This window comes from Urocitellus parryii, chromosome 1 (assembly GCF_045843805.1).
Source record: "Urocitellus parryii isolate mUroPar1 chromosome 1, mUroPar1.hap1, whole genome shotgun sequence".
In the NCBI taxonomy this organism is placed as follows: Eukaryota; Metazoa; Chordata; class Mammalia; order Rodentia; family Sciuridae; genus Urocitellus; species Urocitellus parryii.
Genome location: NC_135531.1, coordinates 133797858 through 133810909, shown reverse-complemented (window position 1 = coordinate 133810909; position 13052 = coordinate 133797858).

Here is a 13052-nt window from a genome sequence, read left to right as displayed (position 1 = left end):
GTCCATCAACAGTAAAATGGATAAAGACCTTGTGATATATTCAGATACACTATAGCACTGAAAAGAATTTACAGCTACATTTGACAAGGAAATGAAACCAGACTAAAAGAATACAGACAGTATGACTCTATTCATAAAAGCTGCCAAGTCATAAAAATAAATCTATCAACTGATGTCAGAATAGTTGTTACTTCAGGATGGAGGAGATACTAATTAGAATGGAACATGAGTGAAGGTACTTTGGTAATGATAACCTTTACTTGATGCAAGTGATAATTTTATAAATTTAACTCAAACTATGCACTGATTATTTTTGCTCAATTATGCTTTATTGGTCAATACATGAGAAAATTCATAAGAAGAAATAAATGGGTAGAAACATAATGTGACCTCATAAATCTATAAATTAAAATCAACAAGAGAGCATAAGAGAAACCATAAATCATTTTAGCTGGAACTGGCCATAATTTATGGGACTACCTGAGTTTTGCTAGCAGCTGACGCATGCCACAATGGGTGTGCTGAAAAGAAGGCTGAGCTGACTCATGGGGTCCTGAATTCCAATCCCTCTGTACTGATGATGAACCATATATTTTTGGATTAAACATTTAGCTCTCAGGTTTTAGGCATTTAGAATAAACACCCTTACTGAGAGCCATTAGCCAAGTAGGTATGACAATTTCCTTGCCAGCGTACCCCATGTTGCTTAGAGGAAGGACTCGTGGAAATGGACTTGCCTTGGACATTTGCAGTGACATTGCATGTATGCTTGAGTAAGGTGACCTTGCTCAAGGACCAGGGTGGAACCGGGTTTAGGGCGGATCAGGTTTTAGGGTGTATCCCGCTCCTTGGGTTTAGGGCGGTTCCAGGTTTAAGGTGTACCCAGCTGGGAATAGGGAGTATCCTGCTGATTAGAGCCTGGTGGAGTACGTGGATTTTGCCCAGAACATGAATTTTCCCCAGAATGTGTTTGTAGAGGGCCAGTGTGAGTTCGGGAATAAAGAACAGCCCAACTATGTGTCAAATCTATGTTAACAAAGCAATCCAGCCACTTAGAAATCAAAATCCTGAACTAAAAATATTTCACTATATGGATGATGTATTATTAGCACATAAAGATAAAAACATATTGCTGGAATATTATGCCACACTTACAAACTTATTAAAAAATTATAATCTAGAGATAGGAATAGATAAAGTACAATTAAATTTTCCAATTAATTATTTAGGAGTTCTATTATCCTCAACCATGGTCTATCCACCAAAAATTCAAATACGAGTAGATCAACTCAAATCACTTAACGACTTTCAAAAGTTATTGGGAGACATAAATTGGATAAGGCCTTATCTAGGCATACCAACAGGAGAGTTGGGACCTTTATTTGATATCCTAAAAGGTCCATCAGGTCCAAATTCACCCCACATGTTAACTCCTAAAGCTAGAAAGGCATTAAAAATTATTGAAACATATATGCAAAATATGCATTTGGATAGAATTGATATAAGTTTGCCTTTATTATTTATTGTACTACCAACAAAAAATATTCCTACAGGAGTATTTTGGCAAGAAGGTCCATTGTTGTGGATACATTTATCTTATTCTCCTAACACTATTCTTACTAGGTATCCTGAGGCTGTAGGACAATTAATATTCAAAGGAATAAGAGCAGCAAAGGGAGTGTTTGGAATTTCCCCCAATAAAATTATTACTCCATATACTATGGATCAAATTGATGAGTTAGCTAATGAGTTAAATACTTGGGCAATAATCATGTGTAAATCTAATGTTTCATTTGATAATCATTTACCATCTAATCCTTTGTTGTCTTTTTGGTCTAAGCATCCTGTAGTTTTTCCTAAAAACAAGATGATTTGACTCAAATCCATAACAGCTGATATCCAGAGCTCCAGCTTGGCTATTCTTAAATCTGCAACAGTGATTAACCAGGATGCTTTTTTCAATATCTATTTTATTATTGCATTTTTCCCACATCATAAAGCTCTATTTTAGTTTTGAGCTCATACAAACCTAGTTTAATGTTTTTCTGATCAGTTTTATTTTTTGACTGTGGAGTTTTTAAACATTGCAATGGAGATTTCACCTAGGTAAAGCTACAAGCCTTTACTATTGTCTTATGTGTTGTACGTTTGTGTGCACGTTTGTGTTTTGTGTTGTATGTCTATATGTGCATATGTCCATATTTCATATATGAGAAGCGCTCATGAAAAAATGGATCCGAATTATTATTTTTTTTATTCACGTGATTTAAATGGTTTAATTTAAATTAGGTAAACAGCTGTTAAGGATTGTTTTTAAAGGTGGTTAACAGATCTGTTTGTTTACTTTCACCTTTCCTTTTCATTATATTTATTAATTCTGTTCAGGATAATGTCTCTTTAGCATCATTGCCAGAATTCCCATTTCCATCCGAGTGCCGGTGAAGACTAAGATAAAATCAAACTACAGCTTCTATGATAGCTATCACAGTAAACTGTATAAACTGATGCATCAATGAATATAACTCAACTGCTCAATCAAGGACTCGATTTACTTTGGGAGGAAATGGACATATTGATAGACTCCTCCACTTTGAACTGCTTGCAGAACTTGCCTGGACTATATATCAGTTGTATGCATTGTGAACTATCGTTTGGTGCAGCGATTTGTGGTAGTGCTGGCATATTTTTGCTGATGGTGTCACCAGTGATGCAATTTTTCCAAAGGAGCCAGCAACTAGCTTGATGTCGTGGCATTTCTGTATCCTCCTCCCTTCTGCTAGTGATGGTCTAAAATTTGGGTGCCAACAGAGGTGAGACAAAGAACCTCACCCCCCACTGGCACCAAGGCTAAATTTGGGGGCCAACAGAGGTGAGGCAAGAACCTCACCCCCCCCACTGGTGCATAGGCCTATCCACAAGTATGGCTGTATGCTGGACCAGTAGTCAGTGACGGGTATGATCCAATTGCAGTGATATCAACCTAAGACAGGAGGCTGATGCCTAGAGGTCAGTTTTTCCCATGACAGGTAAGAACCATATGTTGAATTGGACAACCTACCAGGCACGGTCCTTAAGCCACATTTCTTGTTGTTTAATTAATCAGAAGGGGGGAGATGCTGAGAGCCATTAGCCAAGTAGGTATGACAATTTCCTTGCCAGCATACCCCATGTTGCTTAGAGGAAGGACTCATGGAAATGGACTTGCCTTGGACATTTGCAGTGATATTGCATGTATACTTGAGTAAGGTGACCTTGCTCAAGGACCAGGGCGGATCCGGGTTTAGGGCGGATCAGGTTTTAGGGTGTATCCTGCTCCTTGGGTTTAGGGTGGTTCCAGGTTTAAGGTGTACCCTGCCAGGAATAGGGCGTATCCTGCTGATTAGAGCCTAGTGGAGTACGTGGATTTTGCCCAGAACATGAATTTTTCCCAGAACGGAAAAATTTTTGTTTGTAGAGGGCCGGTGTGAGTTCGGGAATAAAGAATTGCTGTTTGAATCTACAAAGCTGTGAGTGGCTCGTGATTTTGTGCCCAGCCAGACTGTGGCACACCCTCAACAATAAAATATGAAATTCTGGTAACATTATTTTTAATTTTTCTCAGCCCTAAAATTTTCTGAACCTCCAACACCAAACGTGTGTTAGACATCCAATTATTTGAATTCCAAATATTCCTCAAGAGTTGATGGTGAATAAAAAGAACTAATAGAGTAAATCTAAAACAATTATTACTCTGACAACAATACAATTACCACAAAACAGGAGCATTTTGAGAATGAAAGGTGTTTCTAAAACAAACAAACATAAGAAAGTCTTTATATATTAAGACTAACCAATTGTTTGTCTTATTTTGGTGGACCTAAATTATAGTTATTTTCAAAAAAACAAAATTTTAAATATTTTTATGCATTAATTCAATGAAAAACAATTTTTATATAGCTTATCTTTATTTCCAAAATAACATAAAGTATTTATTCTTGGTCCATACAAAAGAACTTTAATCATGTTTTAAAAATCATATTCTTTTGTAGCACTGTGCCACTAATATTTTTCAAAAGAATATATTTCTTATTGCAGCAATGCATATTATTTTTATTTTACATGAGAGCATGTTCAGTATTATATCCTAGGATTAAAACAATTGACTCTTTTAATAGAAACATTTTTTACTTTATTTTTTTTACTTTTTTTATGTGGTGTTGAGGATCAAACCCAGTGCCTCACATATGCTACATAAGCACTCTACCACTGAGCCACAACCCCAGCACTAACTGATTTTTTTTAACATCTGACTCTTTTTTTTTTCTACAAGTACTACACACACAGTTTGTTTATTCAGTCACTTACAGAAAAGCATCGTATTTTCTCTCACATTTTGGCAATTACAATTAAATGGAGATATTATTAATACTGAAAAATATCAGGGTTTTATAAATGTCTAGTTTATAAAAAATTTTAGCAAACACAAACCAAGAGAATGAGCATACTGTGCACTAAACATATAAACAAAGTAACCACAATTAATATATAACAATTAAAATATATTTTTATTTTTATTAGAGCTTTCTAGCTATACATATTTGTTGGGTTCATTGCAACAAACTCATGCATAAATGGAATTTGATTTCAGTTTATGATTCACCTCTTTTCCCTCCTACCTTCCCTCTCTTCCCCATTCTCCTTCCTCTACTCCACTAGACTTCCTATCACTCACCTATTCATATTTCACTGGTCCTTTTTGCATTAATATAAAATTCCCTGTGGTATATTTAGATAATACATGACATAATTTTCTTAAAATCATTTTTCATTGCCTCTGCTTACTCATCCTCTCATTCTATAGATCTCCTTCTACATTACTAATCTTTGCATTATCTTTATGTTCTATCAATCCTGCCATTTTTTCTTTATTTTCTTTTAGCTTCTGCATATGAAAGAAAACATCTGACCTTTATGATTCTGAGTTTGGCTTACTTCACTTAGCATAATATTCTCCATTTCCACAAATTTACCAGTAAATGCCATAATTTCTTTCTGTGTTCTGGCTGAGAAGAACTCTATCTATCCATCTATCTATCGATCTATCTAATCTATCAAATATATCTAATCTATCTCTCTAATATGTCTACTTATATCTATATCTATTATCTCTATCTATCTATATCTATATGCATATATGTCTATATTAACCCATTTATCTATTTACAGGCACCTGGTTAATTCCATAGTTTATTATTTTGAATTTTGCTGCTATAAACACTGAAATACCTCTATCATTATTAGTATGCCAATTTAAGATCATTTGGAAAAATACTGAGGAATAGAGTAGCTGGGTCATTTGGTAGTTCCATCCTTAGTTTTTCTGAGGAATTTCCTTCCTGCTCTTCAGAGTGGTTATACTAGTATGCAGTCTTACCAAAAAAAAAATGTACAAGTGTACCTTTTTCCCAAACCTCACCATAATTTGTTAATATATGTATTCAATATCCTCCTGACTGGAGTGAGAAGAATTCTTAATGTAGTTTTTACTTGCATTTCCCTGCCTTCAAAAGACATTCAAACTTTTTTTCATATATTTTTTGGTCAATTAAGTTTCTTCTTTTGACAAGTTTCTGTTTAGTTCTTTTGCTCATTTATTGATTGATTATTTGTTGTTATCCAATGAAGAGTTTTTTTTTTTCATTCTGTTGACTCACTTCTCATTTTTAATTATTTCCTTTGTTGTGAAGAAGCTTTATGATTTACTGATAGCCCATTTATTGATTCTTGATTTTATTTCTTGCACTTTGGGCATTTTTTTAAAGGAAGTTAGTCCAGGCACCTGCTTGAGTTTTTTTTTTAATTATGGTTCAAAACATTACAAAGCTCTTGACATATCATATTTCATTAATTTGATTCAAGTGGGTTATGAACTCCCATTTTTACATATACATATTGCAGAATCACATTGGTTATTCATCCATGTTTATACATACTGCCATACTAGTGTCAGTTGTATTCTGCTTCCTTTCCTATCCCCTATTATCCCCCTTCCCTCCCCTCCCTTCTTCTCTCTCTACCCCATCTACTGTAATTCATTTCTCTCCTTATTTTTTCCCCTTTCCCTTCACATCCTCTTATATGTAATTTTGTATACCAATGCAGATCTCCTTACATTACCATACAATTCCCCTTCTCTCTCCCATTCCCTCTCACCTCTTGTCCCTGTTAATGGCAATCTTCTTCTCATGTTCTTCCTCCCTGCTCTCTTTTGAGTTGCTCTCCTTATATCAAAGAAGACATTCGGCATTTGTTTTTAAGGGATTGGCTAGCTTCACTTAGCATAATGTGCTCTAATGCCATCCATTTCCCTGCAAAATGCCATGATTTTGTTATTTTTAGTGCTGAGTAATATTCCATTGTGTACAAATGCCACATTTTTTTTATTCATTCATCTATTGAAGGGCATCTAGGCTGTGTTTTCCACAGTCTAGCTATTATTAATCATGCTGCTATGAACATTGATGTAGCTGTATCTCTATAGTACACTCTGTTTAGGTCTTTTGGGAATAGTCCGAGAAGGGGAATAGCTGGGTTGAATGGTGGTTCTATTCCCAGTTTTCCATGGAATCTCCATACTGCTTTCTAGATTGGCTGCACCAATTTGCAGTCCCACTAGCAATGTATAAGTGTACCCTTTTCCCCACATCCTCACCAGCACGTGTTATTGTTTGACTTCATAACGGCTGCCATTCTTACTTGAGTGAGATAGTATCTTAGAGTGGTTTTAATTTGCATTTCGCTTACTGCTAGAGATGGTGAGAATTTTTTCATGTATTTGTTGATTAATTGTATATTCTTCTCTGAGAAGTGTCTGTTCAGATCCTTGGCCCATTTGTTGATTGGGTTACTTGTTTTCTTATTGTTTAATTTTTTGAGTTCTTTGTATACTTTGGATATTAGGGCTCTATCTGAAGTGTGAGGAGTAAAAATTTGTTCCCAGGATGTAGACTCCCTATTTACCTCCCTTATGGTTTCTCTTGCTGAGAAAAAAACCTTTTAGTTTGAGTATGTCCCATTTGTTGATTCTTGATTTTAACTCTTGTGCTATAAATGTCCTATTAAGGAATTTAGAGCCCGACCCCACGAGATGTAGATTAGAGCCAACTTTTTCTTCTATCTGACACAGTTTCCGGTTTGATCCCTAGCTCCTTGATGCATTTTGAGTTAACCTTTGTGCATGGCGAGAGAAAGGGATTTAGTTTCATTTTGTTGCATATGAATCTCTGGTTTTCCCAGCACCATTTGTTAAAGATGCTATCTTTTCTCCATTGCATGCTTTTAGCACCTTTGTCAAATATAAGGTAGTTGTAATTTTGTGAATTGGTCTCTGTGTCCTCTATTCTGTACCATTGGTCCACCCGCCTGTTTTGGTACCAGTACCATGCTGTTTTTGTTACTATTGCTCTGTAGTATAGTTTGAAGTCTGGAATCACTATACCACCTGTTTCACTCTTCCTGCTTAGAATGGCTTTTGCTATTCTGAGTCTTTTATTTTTTCAGATGAATTTCATGATTGCTGTATCTATTTCTATAAGAAATGTTGTTGGAATTTTGATTGGCATTGCATTAAACCTATAGAGTACTTTTTGTAATATTGCCATTTTGTTGATGTTAGTTCTGCCTATCCATGAACAGGGTATATTTTTCCATCTTCTAAGATCTTCTTTTATTTCTCTCTTTAGGGTTCTGTAGTTTTCATTGTATAAATCTTTCACCTCTTTTGTTAGGTTGATTCCCAAGTTTTTTTTTTTTTTTGAGGATATTGTGAATGGGGTGGTTATCTTCATTTCCATTTCAGAAGATTTGTCACTGATATACAGGAATGCCTTTGATTTTTGCATGTTGATTTTATATCCTGCCACTTTGCTGAAATTCATTTATTAGCTCTAGAAGTTTCTTTGTAGACCCTTTTGGGTCTTCTGGGTATAGGATCATGTCATCCACAAATACTGCCAATTTAAGGTCCTCTTTTCCTATCTTTATGCCTTTAATTTATTTTGTCTAATTGCTCTGGCCAGTGTTTTGAGAAATATGTTGAATAGATGTGGTGAGAGAGGGCATCCCTGTCTTGTTCCAGATTTTAGAGGGAATTCCTTCAATTATTCTCCATTTAGAATGATGCTAGCCTGAGGCTTAGCATAGATAGCTTTTACAATATTGAGGTAAGTTCCTGTTATCCCTAGTTTTTCTAGTGTTTTGAACATAAAAGTGATGCTGTACTTTGTCGAATGCTTTTTCTGCATCTATCGAGATGATCATGTGGTTCTTATGGTTAAGTCTATTGATGTGGTGAATAACATTTACTGATTTCCATAGATTGAACCAGGCTTGCATCCCAAGGATGAATACTACTTGATCATGGTGCACAATTTCTTTGATATGCTTTTGTATTCGATTCAGCAGGATTTTATTGAGGATTTTTGCATCTAAGTTCATCAGAGATATAGGTCTGTAGTTTTCTTTCATTGAAATGTCTTTGTCTGGTTTCGGGATCAGGGCGATATTGGCCTCATAGAATGAATTTGGAAGAGCTCCTTATTTTTCTATTTCTTGGAATAACTTGAAAAGTATTGGTATTAATTCTTCTTGAAGGTTTTGTAAAACTCTGCTGTATATCCATCCAGTGCAGGGCTTTTGTTGGTTGGTAGTCTTTTGATGGCTTCTTCTATTTCCTCCTTTGTTATTGGTCTGTTTTAATTGTGTGTATCTTCCTGACTCAATCTGGGCAAATCATATGACTTAAGAAATTTATCGATATCTTCGCTATCTTCTATTTTATTGGAATATAGGGTTTCAAAATAATTTCTAATTATCTTCTGTATTTCTGTAGTGTCCATTGTGATATTGCCTTTTTCATCCCATATGTTAGTAATTTGAGCTGTCTCTCTTCTTCTCTTCATTAGCATGGCTAAGGGTCTGTCGATCTTATTTATTTTTTCAAAGAACCAACTTTTAGGTTTATCAATTTTTTCAATGGTTTATTTTTGTATCAATTTCATTGATTTCCACTCTTATTTTAATTATTTCTTGCCTTCTACTACATTTGCTGTTGTTTTGCTCTTCCTTTTCTAGGGTTTTGAGATGAAGTGTGAGTTTATATATTTGTTGGTTTTTTCTTTTTTTGAGGAATGAACTCCAGGAAAATGAATTTCCCTCTTAAAACTGCTTTCATTGTGTCCCATAGACTCCGATATGTTGTGTCTGTATTTTCATTTATCTCCAAGAATTTTTTAGTTTTTCACAGACACAACATTCTTGTTTGTATGTGGTGCTGAGGATTGAACCCAGGCCACACGCATGCCAGGCGAGCGCGCTACCGCTTGAGCCATAGCCCCAGCTCATCCAAGAATTTTTTGATTTCCTCCTTTATGTCTTCTGTAACCCATTGATCATTCAGTAACATATTGTTAATTTTCCAGGTGATGCAGGATTTTTCCTTCCTTATTTTATCATTGATTTCCAGTTTCATTCCATTATGATCAGATAAAATGCATGGTATTATCTCCACACCTTTATATTTACTAAGAGTTGCCTTATGGCATAATATATGGTCTATCTTTGAGAAGGATCCATGTGTTGCTGAGAAGAACGTGTATCCACTTGTTGATGGTTGATATATTCTATATATGTCGGTTAAGTCTAGGTTATTGATTGTGTTATTGAGTTCTATAGTTTCTTTATTAAGCTTTTGTCTGGAGGATCTGTCCAATGGAGAGAGCGGTGTGTTGAAGTCACCCATAATTATTGTGTTGTGGTCTATTTGACTCTTGAACTTGAGGAGAGTTTGTTTTATGAATGTTGCAGCACCATTGTTTGGTGCATACATATTGATAATTGTTATGTCTTGTTGGTGGATGGTTCCTTTTAACAATATATCGTGTCCTTCTTTATCCCTTTTGATTAATTTAAGTTTGAAGTTGATTTTATTCGATATGAGGATGGCCACTCCTGCTTGCTTCCGAGGACCATGTGAGTGGTATGATTTTTCCCAACCTTTCACCTTCAGCCTGTGTATGTCTTTTCCTATCATATTAGTCTCCTGAAGGCAGCATATTGTTGGATTTGTTTTTTTAATCCAGGTTACTAGCCTGTCTCTTGATTGGTGAATTTAAGCCATTAATTTTTAAGGTTACTATTGATATATGGTTTGTACTTCCGTCATGCTTGTTTATTTATTTATTTTAATATGGCTAGTTTTTCCTTTTTGGTTATTTTTTTTCCTTCCCTTTACTGAGTTTCCTCCCACTGTTAGTTTTGGGTGCTGTTTTTCAACTCCTCTTCTTGTAGTGTTTTGCTCAAAATGCCTTGCAGTGCTGGTTTCCTGGCTGCGAATTCTTTTAACCTTTGTTTATCGTGAAATATTTTAATTTCATTATCAAATCTGAAGCTTAATTTTCCTGTATACAGTATTCTTGGTTGGAATCCATTTTTTTAGCGATTGAAATACATTGTTGCAGGATCTTCTCACTTTAACATCCGTGATGAAAAATCAGCCATTAACCTAATTAGTTTACCCCTGAATATAATCTGCCTCCTTTCTCTTGTAGCTTTTAATATTCTCTCCTTGTTCTATAGGTTGGATATCTTCATAATTATGTGTCTTGGAGTGGGTCTATTATGGTTTTGAATGTTTGGGGTCCTGTAGGCTTCCAGGATTTGGCAATCCATTCCATCTTTCATATCTGGGAAGTTTTCTAGGATTATTTCATTCAATAGATTGTTCATTCCTTTGGTTTGAACCTCTATGCCTTCTTTTATCCCAATGACTCTCAAGTTTTGTTTTTTTATGACATCCCATATGTCTTGGATAGATTGCTCATGAATTTTAAGCATCCTTTCTATGTTGACTATATTCTTTTCAAGTTGATAAACTTTGTCTTCATTATCTGATGTTCTGGCTTCTACTTGATCTAATCTATTGGTAATATTCTTGTTTGAGTTTTTAATTTGGTTTATGGTTTTCTGCATTTCTAGGATTACTATTTGATTTTTTAAAAAATCTCTATCTCCTGGTAGAGCTCGTTCTTTGCCCTTTGAATTTGCTTATTTAATTCGTTTTCAAAATATACTTTCATTGTTTGGACTTGCTGTCTAATGTCTTCTCTAAGATTCCGTTCCATCTGAGTTAGGTATGCCTTGAGTTCTTTCTCTGTCCATTTTTCTGATGCCTCTAGGTTCTCCTGTGTATTTAAGTTGTCCTGCATTGTGTATAATCCTTTTTTCCCTTGTTTTTTCATAGTGCTCAAGTTACTTTCCAACTCTGTTTGACTGCTGTGTTTCTTTTTTCTCCTTTAAATTTGTTTTGGTTTTTATAGTTCCACTATCTCTCCTTTGTGTTAGGAGACAATGTTTAGAGATGTTGGATTTAATTGTGATTTAAGGTAAATTCATTAGTTTCATTAAAGGCCTTCAGAATTTAATGGCATATAGAGAATTGAGGTTTGGACTTAGGATTTTATGTTAAGGTCGGGCGATTTGATGGTATGGAGGTTAGTATATGTTAGCTTCTTTGGAGGGGTTGCTCAAATGCAGGCGGATATTAACAAGAGAATAGACAGGAGTTCTTGGGGGTAGTTAAGGGCTTAGGTGGACTATAGACCTATTCGTAGTATTCATCTATTTGCATTTAGTAAGTTATATGTAATCTGGGTGTTCATGTTTAAGAGGAAAGATGGGGAAAAGGTAAGGACTTGAACCAAGAAAGAGAGAGGGAAAGAAGAAAGAAAGAGAAAAGAATATAAAAGAAAAGAAATGATTAAAAAAATAATAAAATGCAGTAAAATAAAAATTACAATTGAAATAAAAATTACAATTGAAAAAATAATGAAAAAATTTAAAATTAAAAAATTAAAGAATTTTAAAAATGAGAAAAGAAAAAAGAAGGGCACTGTTAGGCTTCTATTTTCTTTGCTTCCAGTAGGTGGTGCTGTGCCTTCCAGGCCAAGATTTTGCCCTCTGTCTGTAGGATACAGTCAGTGTGAGGCCACTCTCTCCCCCCCCCCCCAGTATCTCTTAAAAATCTGTTAGCTTAGGTTTATTCCTGGCCTCTAGTCCCCTGGCTTCTCCTGCTAGCCAGGCCTTCCCCAGTGTGATGCCTCTCAGCAGTTCAAACTATACTCTGGGCCTGCAGTTTGCTGGGTGTGGAGTGTGGCTATTGGGAACCGGCACCTTATTGTGTTGATTCCTTCCGCTTGCCACTCCCCCAGAGCTGGCAAGACAGGTTTTGTTTTTGCCGCTGATGGGAGGGGGAGTTGGAGGTCAGATTCCTTTACCTTTCCCCATGTCTCTATTCCCTCTCACTCTGATAATCCCTCCCCAAGAAAGCCGGGGAGAAATTTTATGTGACTTCCCCGCTGTATGGGAGATGGGCTGAATAACACACACCTGTTCTATTGCTGTGATCTGTCGGAAACTGGCGATGGTGACATCTGCTCTCCAAGATGGTGGCCGCTGGCTTCCATGGTGGACTGTCTGGTGTGGGGGACACTACTGGACCGCTTCCTTCCCCATCTCAAACCCTGAACTCAGCCCGGAGCTCAGTGAGGGCACAGCCGGCAGGACTCCACAGAGTCCGCAGCACTGTTTCTCTCTGTGTTGCTGGCCGCTTCTCGGCGCCCCGCCTTCTCTCACCAATCTATTTTTGAATGACAAATGGATAACAAAAGAAAACAGGGAATAAAACCATTCTTAAAAACAAAATAGACTAGCGATACAAAATTTTACATCTCTGGAATATAATAAGTTCAATGAGGAAAATTTATAGTATCAAGCTCAAATATTAAAAAAATAGAAATATGCCAAATATATAACTTCACATTACAACTCAAGACCATAGAAAAAGAACAAACCAACAGTAAAATCAATAAAAGACAATAAATAATTAAAATCAGAGCTCAAACCAATGAAATTGAGACTAAAAAACAATATAAAAGATAAATTGAACAGTTGTTCCTTGTAAAGAAACACAATGTTGATTAACGACTTAGCCAATCTAACCAAAATAAAGAGAAGAC